Below are 15,008 nucleotides of genomic sequence, written 5' to 3'. Positions count from 1 at the left end.
CCAGCAGCTACCACAGCAGGTGGGGCTCCCATTACTGGTAACTTGACCGTGGCACCATTTCTCAGCTGCTCTTTGAAAGGTACTGAAGACCCTTCTCTTCCACGGGTCAAAGCAGTTCTAAGGGACTTACAGCTCCAGAGCTTATCACGTAGAAAAAAACACCTTCGAGCTTTCCAGTGAAGGGAGTGGCTAAGGCAGCAGGAAAGGGAACTGGACCAGTATCAGAGATGGGGCTGGTGGGAGCCTGATGGGGAAATGAAGCCAGGAATGGGGAAGGTGTAAATGAATCACTGGGTGTCTTATTCGTTAATGATTGATTTAGCAGAATCTTACCACTCTTGCCCACCCCCTCCCCGCCCCTGGCTGGAGGCAGAGGCTCGCTTCTCCAGCTCCTCGGTGGTCTCCTCACTGCTCCCCAATCTCCCCTACCCCCCACTGTCAAAGTGACCTTTCTAAAACCCATTTGGGGTCACCTCACTGCACAAACTTCTTGGGAGCCTCCTAATGTCTCTCTCCAGAGAGAACACATAAGCTTTCACAGGCAGACAAGGCTCTCTGTGATCTGGGGCCTGCTTATCGCTCTGGCTTGGGTCACACAGCAGCCCTCTCGATGGTCCTGGAAGTGGGCCTCCTCTCACCTCCTTCATTCCACCCCCTAACCCCTTAAACCTCATCTAACTGCTTGCAATCCCCTAAATGTGTGAAACACTCTTGTCTTCTGTATGTTAGCATGGACTGTTCCATCTACCTGGAATGCTCTTCCAGTCATCCCCCCACCCCCAGCTTCCTTCCGGCCTCAACTCAAGCATCACGGGCTCTGTTAACCCCTCCACACCTGGATCGGGCATCAGACTCTCCTCCTCCATGGTGCTTAAATGCTCTGCAGTCCGTTCTACCTAGACCATGGGCTTCTAGAACACCAGGGACTGTACAGCTCATCATCGGGCCCCCTGCTCAGCCTGTAACAAACGTTCTTTGAAGGACTGCCTGAATTTGAGCAGAAGCTGCATTTCAGAGCGACAGGTTCCTTCAGTGAGAGGTGGAGGGATAGGGAGAGGGTTGGTAGAAAATGTCAATGAAGTTGAGGAGGAAAGGGCGGGTCCTGGGAAATCTGACACAAACATCACCAGTGGGCCTGCACTTGTCTGTTTCCAAAGCCAAAGACAGAGGGCGGGTTCTGCCTCAGTGCCCTGTCACCCAGGTAGGGCTGCTGTTCAAGGTACAGCAGTTAGGGCGGCCCCTGTCTCTCAGAGCTCGGCAGCTTTCCCGCCATCTGTCTGCACACGCTTGTCTTTTCTGCTCCTCACTCCGCCAGGTGTCTGTGCTGGGAGAGAGGGAGGACTTGCCTTGGGACCTCAGTGCCCCTCAGGGAGGGCCTCAGGCCTCTCTCCCTGCCCTCTGCACAGTCACACCAAAACCCAAGAATGGCCAAGGTAGCTGTGGTTCTAGCACAATCCTCAGGATCTCACAGCTCCAGCCCACCAGGCCCGCGGCTCCTCTGCTAGGCCACCCTCCAGGGAGGCCGGCCTCTAACACAGGAGAGAAGGCCATACGCCGAGAGCCTCGCACCTGGCGGAATGAGGTTAAGCCAGCTTTGGTCAGGGACTTTAGCTTGGCAGTTCTGGTGGTAGCTGGCCCTTGGCATTTCTGAAGAAACAGAGACAGCAGTAGAGGAGACCCCATACTATACATCAGACTTCAAATGCCGTGAGAGAGCCTCTTTCATGAAATCCCTGAAAGAGATTTCATACAGAAAATATGGTTTTGTTATTTTTTTTTTCTTTCCTTTAAAGATTTTACTTATTCATTTGATAGAAAGAGTGAGAGCACAAGCAGGGGGAGCAGCAGAGGGAGAGGGAGAAGCAGGCTTCCTGGGCAGCAGGGAGCCCGACGTGGGGCTCGATCCCAGGACCTTGGGATCATGACCTGAGCTGAAGGCAGACGCTTAACTGACTGAGCCACCCAACTGCCCCAGGAAATCCTGTTTTATTTTTTATTTATTTTTAAAAAGATTTTAATTTATTTATTTGACAGACAGAGATCACAAGTAGGCAGAGAGGCAGGCAGAGAGAGAGGAAGGGAAGCAGGCTCCCTGCTGAGCAGACAGCCGGAAGCGGGGCTCCATCCCAGGATCCTGGGATCATGACCTGACCCAAAGGCAGAGGCTTAACCCACTGAGCCACCCAGGCGCCCCAGAAATACTGTTTTAAAAGATGGTTAATTACCACTCAATTCATCTGTTTTAACACATTTTCATTTATCGGACTTTCGTAGAGTCTAGCTTTTCTATACTCTCAAGGCATCACTGCCCCCCAAATTTTCATTTAAAATTTAAAATTTTCAATGAATTTAAAATTAATATTTAAAATGGAAGCTGCCTACAGATCTTCCGAAGACAGATGTGTTTGTGTGTGTGCTTTGTCCTAAGTCCTCCGTCCCTGTTCTCAAGATTGTCCAATGATAGAATAACAATGCTATTAACCCAGGGATAAAATAGCTGCGGGGGAGGTGGCAGCCATAACTGGCATTTTGGGGGCCATTTTCAGAATTTCAAACAGTGCCTTGTTTAGGCTGCTGAATCCTGACAGACACCCCCCTCTGCTGTGACAGAGAAGGGCGGCAGAGAGCCTGTGCAAAGGGGAGCTGGGGGAGCGGAGAGGAAAGGCTGGCTGTTGGCGCGCCCACAGTTTTAGAACAGCTGCTGAGGTCAGAGGAGCTCCCTCCGAACGAGATGATGCCGGGTCACTACGGAGAAAGGGGGAGCAGATTCCGCAGCTGATGAGGAGGTGGAGAGAGGACTCAGTTTACACAGTGGGTGGGTAGTAGAGAGATTATCTGTATTAGGCACTGTTACCATCGCCCAGAAAGGCATGTGCTTTCACTGCCAAGGAACGGGATAATGAATTGGAACACCTTCCAGGGAGAACAAGTTAAAACAAAAGATTCTGTGCTCAGTATAGAAGATATTTCCAAATCAGTAGGGCGTTCAGCTTCAGGGGGCACGATGAGGGGAGAAACTGTAGAGGACCTCATAGTTGTCATTTGTTTTGGTGGCAGGGGGCTGCTTGGCCAGCTCAGTCAGTAGAGCATGCAGTTCTCGATCTCAGGGTTTTATAAGTGTGAACCCCACACTGGGTGTAGAGATTACTTTTTTTTTAAGATTTTATTTATTTATTTGAGAGAGAGAGGGAGAGACCAAAGGGAGAGGAAGAGGGAGAAGCAGACTCCCTGCTGAGCAGAAAACCCCACGCAGGGCTCCATCCTAGGACCCCAAGATCATGACTTAAGCCGAAGGTAGATGCTTAACCGACTGAGCCACCTGGGTGCTCCAAAAATAAAATCTTAGAGAAAAAATGTCACATGATAGGGCTCCCCAGAGTGAGGATATTAGCTAAGTTTATTGAGTGATAACTACATGCTTGTTGCTCTTCTCAATGTTCTACATCCTTATGACTTTATGATGGGCATTTTTTTTTTTTGAAGATTTATTTATTTGAGAGAGAGAAAGAGGAGAGGGAAAAGGAGAGAAGCAGATTTCACCAAGTGTGGAGCCCGACACAGGCTCCATCCCAGGACACCGAAACCACAACTTGAACCAACAGCAAAAGTCCAACACCCAACCAGCTGAGCCATCCAGGCACTCCCACGATGGGTATTCTTAATATCCCCATTTTACAGATGGGGAAATGAAGCCATGGAGAGATTATGTAACGTGCCCAAGACCACACTGCCAGTAAATGGAAGACTGAAGATTTATTTATTTACTTATTTTTCTTTAAGTAATCTCTACACCCAGCGAGGGGCTTGAACTCAGGACCCTGAGACCAAGAGTCACAGGCTCCCCGACTGAGCCAGCCAGGTGCCCCTGGAAGAGCTAAGATTTAGACCTAAGCAGTCTGGCTCCAGCTCCCAGATTGGTAACCACTATTCTCCACCCCTGTGTGCCCTCTTCAGACTGTCTGTTGATGGCATGCGAGGTGTGTGTTTACATCAGTGCATAAGAATGAGAGAAACTATGTGGAAATTCTGTATGAACGTCAGCATGACATCATTATTAACAAAGCTTATGGATCCAGGTCAGTTGTGTTTCTCGGGGCTTAGCAGCAACTCCACAGAGGACTGGGAGCAAGCCTTTTTTCTAGGGGCTCTGACCCAAAGTATTCGGTAAGTGTTCTCTTTATTTACTCAACATATGATTATTGAACTCCAATTCTGTTTCAGGCATGCCGGGCAGACTGACGAAACTCTGGAACAAAACTGGGACTAAGGCTTAGTCCTTGTCCTCACAAGGAACATGTCATGCACGGATACCTCGCAGCTGATGGCCAACAGGTTAAAAGTACAATAGTATCCTAAAGCCTGATGATCACTTGTTGTTTACTTGCTACCTGTCTCAGATGTGCAGGGAATTCCTGTTTGCTGGAGACCTTGGGGCCAACTCAACACCACCTCCCTAGGCTGTCATATCTGAAAGTCACCGGTATCCCGAAGTATGTGCCCAGCAGTTCTGAGAGCTTGAAGTTCTTATCAAGGAAGTGACATGAAGAGATGGCAAAGATGGTAGTTAAGACAGACAACTGTGAAAGGAATCTGTAGCATGAACCCAGGGTGGCTTAAATATACAGACTGAATATACAGAAAGGTTTAGGGTTAGTTTCTAGGGAGCAGCTCATGGAACCGGAAAGCCTGGAGGCGGGCCTGTGTCAGGCAAAGTTTCATCTAGGAGCTCTAGGACCCAGCTATGAAAGGAGAGGCAGAGTCAACTCCCCACAGGGCTCAGGGATTGGGAGTAGGAAGGTGAGATACCTGGGGGGAAAAACAAAGAGTGGGGTTGCCAGGAGAAGCAAGAATGAGTGTTGAGTGTCCAAACAAGAAGTCCACCCCATCAATGATGGAAAATGTGTCGTTCAGAGGAAGATCTGATGGGGCCGTATCTCCTCAACTGGTTTGCTCCTTCAGAATTTCCTTGTAGGTATCCCTGCCATCCAGACTTACCCTGGAGTAGAGCGAAGAAATGACAAACTTTCCTTATGCTCAGGCTAGGACAGATTATGAACAAGCATCTATATTGGGAGTAGCCAGGACTAGTGACCTGGAAACAGGAGACTTGTGCAGGGAGGAGTCGGGTGAGAATGAAGGCTTGCTACACTGGGGAGGTCCGGGTATCAGACATCTACACTTGCCTCCTTGGGAGTGGCAGCTTCGTGACTGCCTTGGATACACCGTCCAGAAGCCTGGCATTTCACATGCCTCCAGGGCGGGCAGGTTAGGTGCAGTGGACTGTTGCCAAGAACCAGAAACATGCACCCACCTAAAGGGGGGCAGCTGTCCCCCACTATCACCCTATTTCCCCCCAAAGGGAGGCTGTAAACCCAGATTGGAAGTGCATGCAATGAAACCTCTTCATGTTTCAACTTGGGCAACGGAGCACAATTTAAAATTCGTGGTGTGGGCTGGAACAGAAAAACACGTGCAGGGGTCAGAATCCAGCCTGCGGACCCCTCAGGCCGTGACATCTGATAGGAGCCATGTTGTCACAGAGACAGTGAAAGTCCCGTCTCCACTTGAGCAATTTCAAATCTGTGTGCTCCTGTGTGCCCAAATCAACAAATAACCAGTGACAGCCCACTGCCCCCAAGTTCAGCCCTTTGATCTACACTATCTAACTAAAATCTGAAAAACACCGCGTGGGGCACTGAGGGAGAGGGAACATCACTGTGAGAACTGTACTTTCATTTCCTGGCGGGGGTGTGGTTAAATTCACAACTTCGGTGTGACACTAACCGTCTCGGAGGGTTTTACATTCGATTTCCTGTTTCCTTTTCTTAATAAAGAAAGGAAAAGCAGCCCCCCCCAACAGCCACCGTTTGTTGAGTTCCATAGGAAGACACCATGGGGGTTCCGACTTGGCCGCAAGCAAAAACAAAACGTAACCCCGGAACCTGGTAAATAGCAAGATGCAGAAGACTGTGGTGTGGGTCTTAGGGTTGCTCCGGATGGTTTTGATCATCTCCCGTGGCAATTTTCCACCACTCACCCAGTAGACGAGTGACCAAAGTCCTTTATTTTCGAGTTGCTGGAATCCTTTCCTGTGGAAGGTTTAGAAAATTATAATGATGGTGATGATGATATTCATGGGAGCTAAGGGCTCCAAGTAGACATGCCTCACATGTCTCCAATCGCATGTAAATGCTCCGAGAATTGGCCCCACTTTACAGATAAGGAAACTGAGACTCAGAGGAATTTACATTAAGATGCCCAAGTCACTCCATAGATTTTTATTTTATTCCCAGATTTTTATTGGTCATCTATTTATTGGGCCAGGCACTACAAAAAGATTCATAGATAAGTAGCTGAGCACAAAATGACTCACTTGCTGAAAATGATCTCTGGGTAGAGGCGCTATTTGGAATATCTACCTTGAGTTTTCTTTCATTTGCTCAGACACTTAGCATCTACTGTGTCCACAGGTCTTAGGCTGAGCGCTGGGTGCGGGCAGGGGGCAGGGGTGGGGAACGACGTGATCCTGACTTTTGGAGGCTTGTAATTTATTTGGGGAGATGGAGCCTATGTAATATAACACTTGAATAATAACGCAAGATAATGCATGTTTTAGGGCCACAGTAAACGACCCAGATAAGAAGTTCAGAAGGCGCCGAGACTGCTTTGGGCTAGAATGGGTGGGATGGCAGAACCAAGGAGAGAGTCTTTGAGGGATGAAAACTTGCTGAATGGACATGCCATCCTCAGTAGCTGTGCAGGAGAAAAGGCCAAAACACAGCCTAAGCCGAGAGGTAGCTGGGGGAAAGACTTCGGGGAGGCTGCATAATTTGGTGGGGAAGGACGCAATTTGGGCAGTCACGTGGTATGGTCTCAGGTGTGAATCCAGGCTTGACACCCTTCTACGGGTATGATGCTGGGTCCATCATTTAATGCGCACTATGCCTCAGTTTCCTCACCTGTGAAGGGGGCAACATGTGAAATGAGGGAGATAAAGCACTGTCTGGCATCGGGTGAGCCCCTATCTCTTTGGTCTCCTTTGGTCTCCTTGTAGGGGTTCCTTGCTGCTGTTCCATCCGAATAGTGGAGAGAGATGTGTGGCCAACCCCAAACCATAACGTAAGAGCCCCGAGGAGGACTGGAAACTCTACAGCCTCAAGCTAAACGCAGCAGGTATCAGCCTCAGAATCGGATAACACGACCAAACCACAAATGCATTGCTCAGGTCTTTAAAGGTCTACGCCAGGGCAAGAACCGCTGTAACTTTGTGTGATGGAGTCAAACCACACATTTTTTTTTTTTTTTGTATTTTCTCATCAGACTTCACAGGAAATGTACTCCTTTGTTCAGATTGGAGATAAGGTTACCCCTTCACCTTGACTCTACTTTGTGGCACTCACTCACTCGTTGGGTCGCTCACTTTCTATCCTCGGCCCGAATCATCATCGGCTTAAATTTAGCAGGGCACATGGGCTCGTACTTGCCCTTGCGTTAGAAGTCCAACAGAAAAAAAAGAAAAATTCCAACAGTAAGACACGGTTTATAGTCAGACTGAGATGACAATCTAAGAAAAGGAGGTGAGAGTCTCCAGGGGGATACAGCTGGGTGTGTGTGTGTGTGTGTGTGTGAAAGGGTTATTTATTTTGCCATTAGTAATCCCCTACATTGCTGTTGCTCATTAATTATTTCAGGTGTCATGACTTTCGATCTAACCTCTGTGCCCAACAGAGAGGATCTGTACTGAGGTGTCGACAGTGATTTCCCAGTAGCTGTTACAAATTAATAACTTTGGCTGCCTTCCCAAGCAGAGCCACTAAAATATGCAAGAAAATTGGCTTTAAGAAATTTGCCAAAGATCCCTGACCTAATCTAATGGGATTTCTTCCCCGTTTTAAGAGCACCCATTCCTGGATCTCTTCAGAGAGGACTCCATAAGGATTGACAGCAAGAGGATATGGGAGGAGGAATATAAATAGTAACCCAGTAAGTGATAGCTTAGAGCCAATTTTCAACGAATTTCTCTCATATCCAGAGAAAAAGGGATGCAAGTAACAAACCACCTCAACGATAACAACGCCAAACATGTATTCAGCATTTGCCCTACACATGCGTTATCTTACTGGCCTCTTAACAACATTATAAGGAAGGTACTATTGCCATCCCCATTTTACAGATAAGGAAACTGAGGCACCGAAAGCTAAAATAATTTGAAAGGTAAATATTTTGCGAAAAAGTGGCAGAGGTAGGATTAGAACGCAGGGAGTCTGGTCCCGGGGCTGGTGGTATTAAATAATACCAGTGTCTCTGTGTGTGTGTGTGTGTTATTGGGAGGAGGAGGGCAAGGAGGTACTATAACAGGGCCAAGAATAGAAAGGTGCCTTGAGGGCTTTGGCTTTGGCCTTGCATGATGCCATCCTAGTCACAGAATAGAACCCAAACCCAGATGGACAAGTCTCACTCCCAATCATTGCACAGGACCTGAGCGCTGTCTGCATCAGATACCCAGAAGTATGACAGGCAGAGTTTTGTACTTAGTCTCTGCCTCCATCCTGTTCTGTTCTTGCAGGGTCAGTAAGGTTCCAGCCCAGTTTTAGACTTTTACATGGGATCTAGTTAACCCAAGGGAATTACTAGAGTCGTCTCTGGCCCATGTGGCTCTAGTGTGGCCAGGGAGAACCTGGGGACCCAAATCAGATGACACTTCTTAGGGCATAGACCCAAGGAACCATAGACCCAGGAAACTGGACTCTGGGGCCTTGAACCCTCCAGTCCGGTATGGGAATGTCTCAAGACTTCTCCCTGTTCCCATGTCTCCACTGATTCAGAGGAAGGGCGTCTACTTTGCTTTAGATAGTTCAGAGCACAGGCTTGGAAGTCAGCCAGTCCTGGGTCTGAGAGTCACTTACTGCCTGGGCTACCTTCTCTGTACTTCCATTTTTCATCTGACAAATGGAGATGATAGAACGTACTTCATAGGGTTGTTTTAAGGATTGAATAAATGAATCCACATCAGCCACATAAAGCACGCTAAAAGTTCAATGAATGTGGGCCGTGGTAATTACCTACACCTTGCCTCCATTTAAGAAATAATTGTAAGTGTCTCAAGTCCACACTGTGCATTATCACATCCGGTAGGGAGTGGCCTTGGTGAACAAAGCCTGTGGCCTTGCCAGGCCCTGAAGCCATGGGCTCAGGCTTCTCTGGTGGAGGAAATGGTTTCATTACCTGGCTGTCTAGGTCAGGGCCACTTTCTTCAGGGAAGGGCTCTGTGGCCTTGCCTGCTGGACATGCTTGGTTGCGCCTGGCACCCTCGCTTGGCCCTGCCTCTGCCCCCGCCACCACCCCACCCCACCCGCACAGGGTGCGAAGGAGCCCAGAGAGCACACGCCGGCTTGCCTAGCCGAATGCTCTTTCCTGACAGCCCTGAGTGTGGTTGTGCGAGGCTTCCTTCTTGCTGCAGGGGTGGGTGAGGAGCCCATGCAAGCCTGTGAGCTTCCCAAGGTCCATTTAGTGAGCTAGCTGGATGATCATGACCGTCACCTTCGTCTGGGAAATGCCTGTCTTTCCTTGAGAGCAGAGTCCGGAGGCAGGGTAGTTTCTAGGCTTGGTAGAAAGGCCCTTTCCAAGTTGACTTGGGTGCCTCAGAAGTGAAGGGTAGAGATGACAGGGTGGGGGCTGGGAGCTATGTCTGCCTCTGCTCTCCACCGCATCCTGGGCCCCTGACACAGTGTTCGGTCCTCTAGAAATGGTGCTACCACGGAGTGGTTAAGCTCACGGATTCCAGAGCCAGACTACCTTGCTGTGGAATCATGGCACAGCTGCTTATGCGCTGGGTGACCTTTGGCGATTTCCTTAACCTCTCTGTGCCTCTGTTTCTCATCTGTAAAAAAAAGATGATAATAATAGTACTCACCTCCTCCCCTCATTAGGTGGTTTTGAAGCTTTAATGAGTTTTCATAAAAAATGCTTAGAACGGCCCCTGGCATGTGGTAAGTCAGCTGTTATTTCCCACGTGCAAAAGATGTTAGTTCTAGATAAAGGCTCAGGTAAATGAGGGGGCAAATCCAGAGTTCTAGACTAAGTCTATTTGACCTGGAAGTCTAACGGTATCACTTTATATGAGAAGAATCCCGACTCTGGATGCGTTAGGAAAGTCCAGATTTCAACTTTGGGAACATGAGTTCCCCAAAGCAGAACTCAATTGTCAGGCTTTGGACTTTTGCTTTAAGATCCAGGAGTTACAGTGCCCATGGGTAGTAGGTACTCAGGGTAATTCAGCCCAAATGGACATGATCAACCATCCCCAGTCCGGGATCCCGGGCGGATGGGAATCTGGCAAGCCTGCCCTTTGACCTGATTCTGAATGACGTTAGTAACACAGGAGTAGATGAAATGCCAGCCACACCTGGCTGGTCCACAAAAAGGAAATACTTCCCACACCTTGCTTTTGCACACCAAGGGCCCCCAGGTGAAGGCATCCCCGGTGCTAGCCACAGGCTTTAATGCCTGGGTGTGTCTGCAGGAACCACCCAGTACAAACCGGAGTGAACCTGTTGCCCTTTCCCTTCCCTGCTGCCAAGTCAAACAGAACACAGGGAACACAAATAGAATCATCACAATAAACCGGTTGTTGGAGTCAGACACAGGAGAACCCACTCCCTGGCACAGCCACCCCCTTCACGGGTCCAGACAGGATGAGTTGCTAGGAGGGCTGAAGAAGGTGTGGCCTGTGGGCATTCCTGCCCAGCCAGAAACCCTCTGGCTCCTTTGGACTCCCTGCCACCCACAGGGATTTCTGCAAGGAGCCGCTTGCCAGGGCCAGGAGGGAGGAGGGTCTCCCCGTCCTTCAAGCCCTGGATGGCTGGGAAATGCCCTTCATACCCACTCAACTTGACTAACACTGCTTGTCAAGGAGGGAACTCTTTAGACCCATTAAAATCCTAAAGGCATCTGAGGTTTGGAGGAATTCGTGCTGGACGTGCTCCTCCGCAGGGTCAGGCGTGGGGGAGGAGAGAGGGGAAGGAGGAGGGGCTGGGCCCAAGTGACAGCTTCAGAGGAATCTGGCAGAACTCTCCAGATAGTGCCCTCCCTAGCCTGGGGCAGGTCGGAGTCTCCCAGAACTCGCCCCAGCTTTTCTGCTGCGGGGCCTCTGGGGCATGTCTCTCTTTGTCTCTTGGCTCCTGGGCCAGTGTGGAAATCCAGGTTAATTTCAGGAGGCAGGGATGGATCCCTGTTCTCACTTTGTGGTGTCAGTACCTTTTCGGGAAGTTCCAGCAGATCTCACAAAAAGATCTTCAATCTTCCCTCTGCCTTTTCTTTTTCATAAATGTGGAGAAAAAAAGGCTAGAGTCTGCCTGTGGAAAAGTGAACTTGTGAAGTGATCCAGGTAGAGAATTTCTGTGTCCTCCACGTCATCTTGGGGTGCAGGAGGAGCAAAAGCTCTGGATAGGAACACCTGGGTTGGAAACCTGGGTCTGTACTACGTCTGTGGTTTTTTGAGCCTCAGTTTCTTCAGGTGTAAAATGGGTACACAGACCAATCCACGGGGGTGTAGGGAGGATAAAATGGGATGACATATACAAGGACACTCTAGTCAGCCCTGGTGCATCAAAGAACTAGGTAAGTCTTGCCGTCAGTTTTTTCCCTTCCCCTCACTGTCTTTGTCAGCTGCCTGCTGGGAGCCTGGTTGGTCGGTAGGATTGGAAGAGAGACCTAGAGAGTGAGAGAGAATCTCACAGCAAATAGAACTGTGTTATTCTAACTTAACTCCTGAGTTTGAAGTAGGAAAGATAACAAGGACTGCTCTTCCACTTTCCTTCTAGATCGTAAGATAGGTTATTTATATGCCTGGGGGTAAATCATATCAATGCTTTCCTTTCCCATCTGAACCAAAACACAAGCCACTTCATCCCCAACTGATTCAATCTAATCCACCCTCAAGTCAGGCCTTCCCATCTCCTTGAACTTGAGGTCTCTCTCTCTCTCTCTTGCATCTGCCTTACTTAGGCTCTAGGTGGAGTATTGGGGGCTGGGCAGAGGGCAACTGACACCCCCAGTGGGGTTTACCTTGATTATCAGTTGCCAGAAAAAAGCAGAAATTATCATACTTTCCTGAAAATGTCAGAATTATTAGGTTGCTGCCTTGCCCATCGTCCTGTAATAACCAAAATCTGCATAATGCTTGGATATGAGGCACGAATCTCAACTACTATGTGGGGATTTTTTTTTTCCTTTCTTTAAGTGCAGATGATTACTTTGTTCAGTTCACTGCCCTTCTTCCTGTGTTCGGCCTACATTTGCAAAAGGCTGCCATCCTCTGTTTAGTAAGGACTAGACAGGAAAAACATTATGGTGGAGATGGGTGGATGGGGCAAGGGTTTGGGGAGTGCTGATCAACTGGGTAGAAACCTGGGGAGTGGCAACAGAGTGGGAAGGGAATTAAGGGAGAACTGTTTAGAGAAGGGTGTCAGGGAAGTGAGTAATAGGTAGGTCAGAGGATGGGGCAAAGGAATATTGAAAGGGAACGGATATGCTCTGTGGGGAGGTGGTAAGATTTCTAAATGGGAGCCCAGGGAGGGCTAGCAAGGAATAATAGGGAGGGAACCCCAAGGTGCTGATTTGTCAGAGATGGAAAATGGGATTGGGTAGACACTGGTGGGGGAATCGAGGGTGCCAGATCAACCCCAGATGCCATTCATTTTAATGAAATTCTTTATGCTTCTGCCATTGGAAACAGATGCCATGTGCTCACCCCAACAGCTTATTATTATCTTTAAGCATTTCATTTTTGTTACTTTTCTGTGTATACTACTGTATTATTATTATTATTATTATTATTATTATTATTATTATTATTATTATTTTAGTAATCTCTATACTCAAGGCGGGGCTCAAACTCAAGATCCCAAGATCAAAAGTGGTGTGTTTTCCTACTGAGCCAGCCAGCCACCCCTCCGATGGCTTATTTTTCATTCAAGCAAATAATAATTCTGCTTTCTCTCAAAAATAAGACATGATATAAATTCAATTAGGCTGGAAGGTTGTGCTATCTGGAAAAAATTCAAAGACTTAGACCCTTCAGCTGTGCCTTATCATTCAAATGCCACATTTCTGTTCAAGGGCACTTGTCTTTGCAGTCATCTTTACTCCCTCACTTCTCTTACTGGAGCTGGTTTTGTTTGCAACTTGAGATTTCCAGAACTGCATAAGGAGAAAGGAGGCTGGCATCCTTAGACTTCTCACACTGGGCTACCTTGTATACACAAGACACAACTAAGCAATACAGAAATCAAGGCTTTGCTTCCTGTTGACCTGGGTTCTTCAGATTTTCCCACTTTTCAGTATCCAGTCCTCAAAGATTTCTAAATCTTCTCTCCCTCTGGGAGGACCACTCTTGAATGGGGTTATTATGCACCCCTCTCTCCAGTCTCCAACAAAGCTCTAAAGGTATGAATGTCCAACGTGCCGTTTTTAAAGTCTAAAAGACATTCGAACTTCTGATTCCCCTTGATTCTGGAGTTTACTCCGAGAGTGGGAAAGTTTTCTACGCTGGGTTTTGCGCCTGTGTCATAGGCCAGGCAGTTTGGTCAGTGGTTGTTCTGTGGGCTGCCGCTGTCTGGAGGAGACGGCGGTCTGGGAGGTCACCCTGACAATTACCGCCAACTAAGCGTGGAGGGAGTGGTCTAGGTTTGGCCCTCGGTCTGGAGTCACAGGCAGCACACAGATCTTGGCTCAGGACCTGGGGCTGAGGCGTGCTGGGACAGCCTAGGGGGTGTCCTGGCTTTCCAGGGGCTGGGGAACCCTCTCTGGCCCGGGGGCGGGAGACGCTGTTCCAGAATCGGTTCTGGCTCCACTGTCGTCTCAGCACTTTCTAATTCCAGCTCCAAACAACAACAGCCGCCGCAGCTGCAGCCATAGCAACAGGCCCCGCCCACCCAGTCTCGCTCCGGGCCCGCGGCACGTGACGGCGGCGTCTGCGTCGCTCCCTCCGCCCCTGGCGCGGCGGGAGGGCGGGGAAGTCGGGAGAGGGGATGACGTTTACTCAGTCGTCTCCATGGATATAATGCATAGACGTCAACGTCGCCCAGTGTTTAGTGTGTAACGTTCCTCCGTCTCCATGGGAACGTCAGGCGGCCAAACACCAGGCCCCAGCAACAGGCTTCTGATTGGCCCGAGGCTCCAAAGGCGGAGCTTCGTCGCCCGCGCCCGCTGTACTGTGTTGCTGTTTTGGTTGTTTGTCTCCTATTTGTTTATTTCTCAAACAGATCCTGGAGGTTGAGGTCTGGATCCGTCGCCAAGGATCGGAATCCAGGAGAAAACGTGCTCAACGTGCAGCCTGCATCTACCGATTATACAGACTCAAAATGACATAGGTCCTTTGTGACCCAAGTCCACTGTGGAAGTGGCGGCCCTCAGGCCTGGCAGCTGTCACAGCCCAGTATTTGGTGTTACACCCTCGACCCTACCCCACTGCACATCTCAAAAATGCTCTTACCCTCTCAGCCTCAGAGACTGTGTTGACGTCACAGTTACACTTGTTTACCCTCTCCAGAGCAGTCGGGGCCTTTCCTACCTACTTCCAGAATTCAGCGCTACCCCCTGCAGGATTTGGCTACATTTTTCCGTCTGGTCCTAATTCTGTTGAATGACATCATTTATCCGTATTCCTACCCAGAGATTCCCAGATTGCTTGTACCTTGAGCAAATACCAGAGAATCCCAAAGGACAAGTGTTGGTACTTCTATTCATGGGCTCATTGAATCTTACGCTTTTCTCTTTGTCTACTTTAATTCAAAACGAGGGCACGACTTCTCCAAAAAAAAGGGCGCCTGGGTGGCTCAGTGGGTTAAGCCTTGCCTTCCGCTCAGGTCATGATCCCAGGGTCCTGGGATCGAGCCCCACATCGGGCTCTCTGCTCAGCGGGGAGCCTGCTTCCCTTCCTCTCTCTCTCTGCCTACTTGTGATCTCTGTCAAGTAAATAAATAAAATCTTAAAAAAAAATCTGAAAA

General features: G+C 48.9%; 1 long non-coding RNA gene across 2 annotated transcripts; it reads left to right on the top strand.

Annotated features, from left to right (window-relative positions):
* Nucleotides 1-4,222: 4,222 nt before the first annotated feature.
* Nucleotides 4,223-14,717, top strand: LOC123943119. Of its 2 annotated transcripts, none has more exons than XR_006818583.1 (3): nucleotides 4,223-4,332; nucleotides 7,055-7,173; nucleotides 14,265-14,717. It is a non-coding gene; the product is annotated as an uncharacterized LOC123943119 (long non-coding RNA). The 2 variants fall into 2 exon arrangements; XR_006818584.1 differs by lacking the exon at nucleotides 4,223-4,332 and adding an exon at nucleotides 6,690-6,794.
* Nucleotides 14,718-15,008: the final 291 nt, after the last annotated feature.

This window comes from Meles meles, chromosome 6, assembly GCF_922984935.1.
Source record: "Meles meles chromosome 6, mMelMel3.1 paternal haplotype, whole genome shotgun sequence".
Lineage (NCBI taxonomy): Eukaryota > Metazoa > Chordata > Mammalia > Carnivora > Mustelidae > Meles > Meles meles.
The sequence above is the reverse complement of the archived record's forward strand: the minus strand, read 5'-3'. Positions and strand labels throughout refer to the sequence as shown.